Raw genomic sequence first — 8,233 nt, forward strand, 5'->3', positions numbered from 1 at the left:
GAGTTTTTTTATTTAATTTTTTTAAATTGATATGGAAATTTTTACTTAATTTTTCAAAATGATATGGACTTTTTTCTAGAGGATTTTGAAAAATTTAATTTAATTTTAAATTTTGAGAATCTATTTTTTATTAAAGAAAAACATCTAACTTATAAATTATATTATAGTAAAAAATATTAAAATATCACTTTAATTTTAGTATTTTATAAAATGTATTTAAAAAATAAATATATTTAAGATAAAAACATTCTTGGTTCCTAAATTTTAAGCAAAATTCTATTTTGATCATTGCGTTTATCATGTGATATGCCACCTAATGCTATTTACTTATGCCAGCTGATACTTATAATCAATTTAAATTATTTCTTAGATGAAAGGATTGAAATAAGATAATTTTGAATAATTAAAAATTCAATTAGAACTTTTTAAAGATTAGGTATCAAAATAAAATTTTATTTAAAGTTTAGAGATCACATGCTATTAACCTTAATTTTTCTTATTTTATAACAAAAATACATAAGGACTAATATTTTTTATATAAATAATAGTAATTATATGGTTATTCTACTAGTACCTATTAGGGGTGTAAATGATACATTAGTACTCGTAAGCTACTTGGGTTCGATTCGAAAAAAACTCGAATTCGGTTCGATTATTGTCGAGTCTAGCTCGAGCTCGAGTAGCTCGACTTATCGATCGAGCCGAATTCAAGTATTCTTATATCTGACTCGAGTAACTCGTAAGCCTAATCGAGCTTTTATATTGAAATATATTTTTATTATTTTAATTAATAAAATATTTCGAGTCTGAGTTCGAGTTCGAATTCGAGCATGAATAATCAAACTCTTGTCGAGTATACGAATCGAACTTATTTTTATATATTAATCGAGCTTAATCGAGCGAGCTCGAGTAGCTCGAATTCGATCACGAATCGAGTTCGAGCTTGAAAAATAAAACTCGATCGAGCTCGAATCGAGTATCGAACCCCGAATTGTAAGTCGAGCTCAAGCTCGAGCTTCTCACTATTCAGCTCGGCTCGTTTACACCCCTAGTACCTATAGAGTATAGAGAAAACTAGAATATTTATATACAGAATCAAAACAAAAAAAAATTAAAAAAAAATGTCAAAATAATTTAAAAAATTAGTTAATTAATTTAAAAAATAAAAAAAAGGAAGGTAGAGAGAGGACTGGGTTTAAGTAAAAGATGGTTGATTACTTAAGAGGAAAGGTAGTCAGAAGTTAAAAAGGTAGAGGCTCTGGAATTAGCATTCATTCCACCAAGTTGATTCGTTGTTTTCAACAAAAAACATAATTGTTTTTCTTATCATCGAAAGAAGAAGAAGAAGAAGAAGAGGAAGATTAAATCTACAACTTTGATTTCAGTTATAGATATTGTAGTATATGTATATCTGATAATAAAAAATACTAGGTGAGGAAAGGAGAGTTTCCAGGTATTTCTTCCTTATTTCCTCCCTACTTGTTGAATCGAAAATGAAATGATCCTCCAACTTCTCTCAACATAGTACTATGATTTAGCATTAAATTTACATGTTTGGGATGATTTGATTTGTGTTTGAAAAGGCTATAGTGAGCGATGGTGGAGGATAAAGGCATCCCTGATAGTGAAAGCAAAGAATCGAGTCCCCCGTCGCCGGTAGTCAAGAAGAAAGGCAAGAGTCCTCTATAGCAATTGGAATGCAATCTTAGTATTCACGGGGACGAATTCGAGAAGAGGCTTGAACACATTTCCAAGGAAGAGACCGCTGTTCTCGTGCGAATGATAAAAAGATCCCAGTCTTGGAGGAGAATGATTGGGCATCTCATTCCTTTTGGAGGTGCCCGCCCTAACCTTAGCACTTTATCTCTATGCCTATCTGCAACTCATTGCTCTACGTTTCTCATACAATAGTAGTGGTAGTATTATTATTCTTTGAAATAATTTTTCTATGGATATTTAGCTTTATTATTCTTATTCTATTTAATTTAACATATGCAAAAACTTACAGTAGATATCATTGGTGATTTTCCTCATACTCTGCATTCAACCGTTTATAGTATCTTGCCCACTAACTCTGACTTTTTTCATCCTTATTTGCTTTGGCCATCTTCCTTTTGCCTTTAAATCCAACCATTGTTCAATCGATTTCTTCCAGAAAGAAAGGCTGTCCAAATGGCCATTTTTTTCTTTTAGGGAAAAAAAAGAGAAGGAAAATGTGAAAAACTACTTCTAATAACTTTATACCTTTTCAAAAAACTCTCGTCTGGATGGGCTCCCATATAGATTTTATGGTCAATTTACAGGTTATTGTAGTTGCTTGTGCCATGATGACAACAAGATCCGTGGAGTTGAATTAGAAGATGAGGGCATTTCGGGTTTTGCCAATGTTCATTTTGTCTGCCTTTTCTTTTGTTGCTAATTCTGCTTCTGTAAGCATCACAAGGATGTATAAGTAACTTACTTCAATAACTGACACAATTTTTCATGTTGTCTTAGGTTTGCGACTGGTGGAGGCGACCGCAGTTGCAGATTTTTACTAGCATGCGTAGACTACAATGATATGACCAGAGACTATCTAATTTTTTTGACAAACAGCATCTTCTGTTTGTGTATATGTAAATCGGTCTATTATCTTTTGTTCTTGAATATCACTGTTTTTGCATTGTCTTAAATGCAGGTTCGAATATGGAACATGAAATCTGTTGGCAGGGACTTGGAAAATGATGAATCTACAATTGCAACCTTGCGAGATCATTTTGGGTTTGTTAACTGTGTTAGGTGGGCTAAGCATGGTTGATTTTTGTATCAAGGTTTGATGATCAAGTGGTTCTAATTCATGAGAGAAAGCCTGGTCTTGGGATGACTGATTTCGGCAGCAGAAAGCCCCCAGATGTTGAAAATTGGAAAGTTGCAATGACGTTGAGGGGACACACTGCATATGTGGCAATGATATTGTTTTTAATGTTAGAACATAGAGCCACTGATAAGAGCTAACTCTTTATCATTGTGTTGCATGTTGATTGATTTTTCATTCTTGAAAAAGCATCTAATTTTACCTGGAAACTCAGTTTTTGCAACATTTTCTCAGTACAAATTTGCTAATGGCTATAGTTTTTAAGTATGTGTTTATTTTGATTTTGTAAGAAGGGAGGAGGGGTTGAGGGTTGGAAAGAAGGTAAAGAAGAAAGAATACAAGGTCGAAATCCTCTACTGTAATGTCATATGTAGCCCCCTTAATTTATTGTATTGGTTTCTGATAAGCATTGGATATTATGTGACTGAAAACTTTCTTTTATTCTGCGCTTGAAGTAGGTGGATCTTAATTGGTCTCCTGACTGGATTTAGTTTTAATTGTTTTCTGCATGATTGAATTAATCTGTGCTTTTAGAAAAGGAAGCACAAGTGGATGAAGATTAATGAAGAATGATAGAGTCAAAGGTCTTCTATGTCACCAAATACCACCATGTCAGCTAAGATCATAGCTTAGAGTTTATGCTGAGACATTCTACTTCTGCACAGACAAAGTACACCGAAACACACACAGAAAACACATACACACAAAGGCAAGCATGCATACTAGGCAGACATGTACAATTCAAATTCATCTGCTGTGTATTAACTATAAATACATTCCAATGCTGACTTGATGATTATTGTTGGTGGGAATATGCCTAAAAAATCAGTCATTTTCGAACTTTCATTATTCGAACGTGGCATTCATTGGCATTTTGCTCATGCCATTATCACTTTGGTGCAGAATATGGACAAGAATAATGAGATAAATTTTGGACCACGTGTCTGCGTAATTGGAGGAAAAAGCTGCCACAAGTTATGAAATCCTGTCTTTAATGAGCAAAATTTGAAATTATGTGTAAGATTGCCAATTAAGCTAAAGCGATATCCAGCCAAAAGTTGGTTGCTGTATAAGCTGAAATTGTTGAGTTGCGACTTGGCTTCTTTCTTTCTTTTTATTTCTTTATTTTTATTTGAAGTTAAGAAAAAACACATTTTTTACACCTTTCCAAAAAAAATGCAGTTGCAATTGTCATTTAAGCATTAGGCAGTTGTTTTCATTTGTATACTCAATTATAATTTTGTTTTTGTATTGTACTCTCTGTTTAAGAAATTATAATTGTTGTATGTGCTTTAAGCAAAATGTACTGTAATTAATAACAAAATGTATTCTTATTGTGTTAAATTAATTTTATTGATATATTTACTAATAAAATAATAAATGAAATGATTTTATGATTACGACAATAAAGTTGTTGCACAAAGTATACAGAAAATTTAAAAAATCTTTATGTAAAAACAATAGTCGTTGTCATAATTAATAAATTTAGTTGTGTTAAAAATTATGCAATGATAAAATTTGTTATTAAAATTAAAAAAAAAAAATCATTACAAAAATAATTTTATCAATGATAATAGTAGATATGTAAAAGATTTTTCAAAGATTATAGTTGTTAAAATTATTTATTAAAATGATAAAAATCATGAAATTAAAGGTAATTCATAACTATATAAGGCAAATAATATTGTAAAATATTATAAGGCAACCAAAATAATATTGTTATGTAAAACGTTTTTGTAACCGGAATATAAGATTGCTAAAATAAAGTTAATATAATAACTTTTAATCGTTACGAAATAATATTGTTATGTAACCAAAATAATATTGTAACCACATTTTATGGTTGTTAAAATAAAGTTTATACAATAGTATTTTATCATTGCAAAAAAAAAAAAATATATATATATATATATATTTTTTGCAACTACAACATAGTCATTACATAAAAATTTTGGAAATCAAAATAATATTGCTACACAAAAATTTTTGCAACCAACATAATAATGTTACATAAATTTTTTATAACCAAAATTTATTGTTGCCAAAAATAAGTTTTAGAGAATGATATTTTATTGTTGTGAAAACATGTTTTATATGGCAACTAAAAATTGTTGCAATATCTTTTTTTTTTTTTTAATGACACTATACATTATTGTACTAACTTTTTATCAGCGGAGTTAATAGCAACGACCTCGTAACGGAGTTAATAGCAATGATTTCATAATGACAAAAAATCATTTCAAAACAATTTTATCAACGATAAATAGTCATTTAGTAATGATTATGACCACTACAATATATTAATTTTCTTATAATAAGTATTACAAATATATTACGGCTAAATGACTTTCAAATAGAATTCCTACAGTGGTTTAATCAATCACCAATAAAACATAAAGCAATAAAATAAAAGACAAAACATAGCTTTTTTTTTTTTTTTTTAGAAAACAAAAACATAGTTATTAAAATAAATAGAGAAATAACCAATCTCTTTACCTTTGAACAAATCGTAATGCCTCTTCTTCGATGATAATGTTACAAATTAAAATAATAATTTAATTTGTAAAATAAAAATAAATCGTTATTATCATTAAAACTTATCATTTTCTTAAGGAAAATTTATACCATAGAAAATGTTAATACATATAATATTACACAAATTCCAGTGAAGCACTATATATTTATAATAGTGATGATATTAAATAGTATAAAATTTATTGAATTTAAACTTCTAAGAATGATAAAGATTGTAGATTATTTAAAATATAATGATAATAAATAGTATAAAATTCGTTGGATTGAATTTTTAATTTTTATTTTGATATATAAATTAATTAATTTTTTACTTTAATGAATATATATATTCATATGTCTAAATCTTCACTCTACCATTAAAATAATAAAAACTACAATAAATAATATAAACAATAATATAAAATAGAGATGCAAAACTTAGCCAAACTTAAGTGGAAATGATTGCTATAATATTGAAAATTTGATAAAATTAATCAGCCTGGTCTAATTGGTTGGTGGAAATGAATAATGCTATAATATTGGCAATTTGATAAAGTTAATTAGCATATCCCAATAGGTTTATTAATATCCGAATATAATTTATTTGATAAAACTTAGTAGCCATTATCATTTGATAAATCTTAACAATAAAAATATATAAATTATTTAAGAAGATGGATCAACTTACACAATATAATAATAAAAAAAGTTTACACATTTTTCTAAATATTGATTTTAATAGATTCAATGGATTAGATAAAACCAAAATTTCCCTATTTTTTACTTGTCTTTCTTATCTCTTAGATTAATAAAATCAATGATTAAAAAATCTGTTAGTAATGTGTTGGTATTCCATTGGAAAAATCAATTGGTAATTTATTGGTAAAATCAATTTGTAATCCGTTGGTATTTCATCGGTAATCCGTAAGTAACCCATTTGTAATTCATTGATAATCGGTCACTAAATGATATTTTTCGTTTGTAAATTTGTCAGTAATCCATTAATAATATTGAAATTTCATTGATAAAATTCCTCAGTAAAATTATAATTTCATTGATAATTTGATTAATTCCATCTATAATTATTTAAGAAACCTTGTAAATTAAAATTAAAAAATATGTAATTATTTAAAAAGCTTATTTTTCTATTATTATTAATTAAAATATCAAATCCATATAATAACTTATAAAACAATCCAAATTATAAAACTAACATTCTTAAGATCCCTAACATCCATAAAATATAACGCTGAAAAATGTCCATAACATCCATAAAATCCTTCATAGAAGGTCCTCAAAAACATGTCACTATGCTGTTGCATCTTTTGATCCAGAATTTGTGTTGCCGTTGTCAGGTTTAGAAAATTGCATTGGCAAAAATTATATAGATCCCATCAACTACATTATCTAATCCATGAAAGACCTAAGTTCAACCTTCATATTAGTCTTTGACTCATCAATTTGTTTTTGTATTTGAGGTTGAAAAGGCATAGATGATAGACCACAAACAGAGTGAGAGGTTGTTGTTGCAGCAATTGATTGACTTGAATAAAGGAGGTCCTCATATCTACCTGCAGATCCAAAGCCATATACATGAGTGCACATAGCTTCAATCCTTCCAATAGCTTCAGTCCATGCTTGCGGATCAAAATATGGATGATTAGAAGAGTCTTCACCATATTTATGAAATAATACATCAACATAGTTTTCCTACAAAAAATTTAAAACAATTATATTATTCTTGAATTGATAAAGTATTTTGAAATGAAAAAAATATTGCTAAAATTGAATTAAAATGATTTGAACTTAATTTGAATATTTTCTAAAGTTTTATCTAGTTAAAAATGTGTTCAATTTATCTTGTATGGTTTAAAAACAAAATTGACCAAAATTACGTAGAAAGAATTGATCCCTTCGGATCCCTCTTTAAGGGGATCGATTGATTTTTTAGCCAGTAAGGTATCTCATGGAATTTTTATGAAAACAAATCAATCCCCTCCTTGTATGGATCAATTGGTACAAGTTTTCAAAGACAAGATCGATCCCTTCCTTATAAGGATTGATTGGTTTTTTATTAGAAGTAAAAATTGGTTTCAAAACATGAAAATGGATCGATCACCTAGCCTAGGGGATAGATCACCTTGCAAATAGATCAACTGGTACCTTTTATGGATCGATTGGGCAATTTTTTAAATGATCCCTTCCAAAAAGGGATCGATTGGTTGGATCCTGACAAGTTTAAATTGTTATATTTTCTTGTTAATTTGCAGAGGCTCCCAACATTAAATGAGGCGAACGGCTCTCTTGCACTCTCTACATATAAAAGGAGGTCTCCCAGTAGATTCAAGACATCAAGAGCCAAGAAAAACTTATTGCTTCCATTTACCATCACCTTCAAGCATTAAAAAATATTTGTTGTATGAAAAGTGTAAAAAATTCATCTTGTATTTTTTCTCTCTTAATATCTTTCATAATCTTGATTTGTATTTCAAATTAGTAAACACCCAACTTTAGAGAGATTTTTTGAGTTTGCAAAACACTTCAAAACTTGTATTGAAAGGTTGTAAGCTTAAGGGAGAGGATAACCTTTAAGAGATTATGTTGTTGATTGGATAAAACTTTGAAGAGCTAGGTTATAACATTCAACACATAGTGGATTGGACTTCTTGTAGATGAGAATAAGGGAAAGGATATAAGTGCCTAAAGAAAGGGTCAAACTTTTATAAATTTCAATGTTTGATTCTTTATCTCTATCTCTTTACTTTTAAGATTATTATTGTACTCATATTTGTTGTGTTTATTTGGTTAGAAATATTGGTCTGTGAATTTTATGTTCATTGGCTATTAAATTGCAAAAATTCATAG

At 28.6% G+C, this 8,233-nt stretch overlaps 1 long non-coding RNA gene across 1 annotated transcript; it reads left to right on the forward strand.

The window, feature by feature from the left end:
• The first annotated feature begins 1,212 nt into the window (after nucleotides 1-1,212).
• Nucleotides 1,213-3,295, forward strand: LOC149516488 (uncharacterized). The gene is made up of 3 exons (XR_016345795.1): nucleotides 1,213-1,453; nucleotides 1,584-1,837; nucleotides 2,497-3,295. It is a non-coding gene; the product is annotated as an uncharacterized LOC149516488 (long non-coding RNA).
• Nucleotides 3,296-8,233: the final 4,938 nt, after the last annotated feature.

Source organism: Durio zibethinus, chromosome 10, assembly GCF_047325235.1.
Source record: "Durio zibethinus cultivar Kanyao isolate XHJ-2024 chromosome 10, ASM4732523v1, whole genome shotgun sequence".
NCBI lineage: Eukaryota > Viridiplantae > Streptophyta > Magnoliopsida > Malvales > Malvaceae > Durio > Durio zibethinus.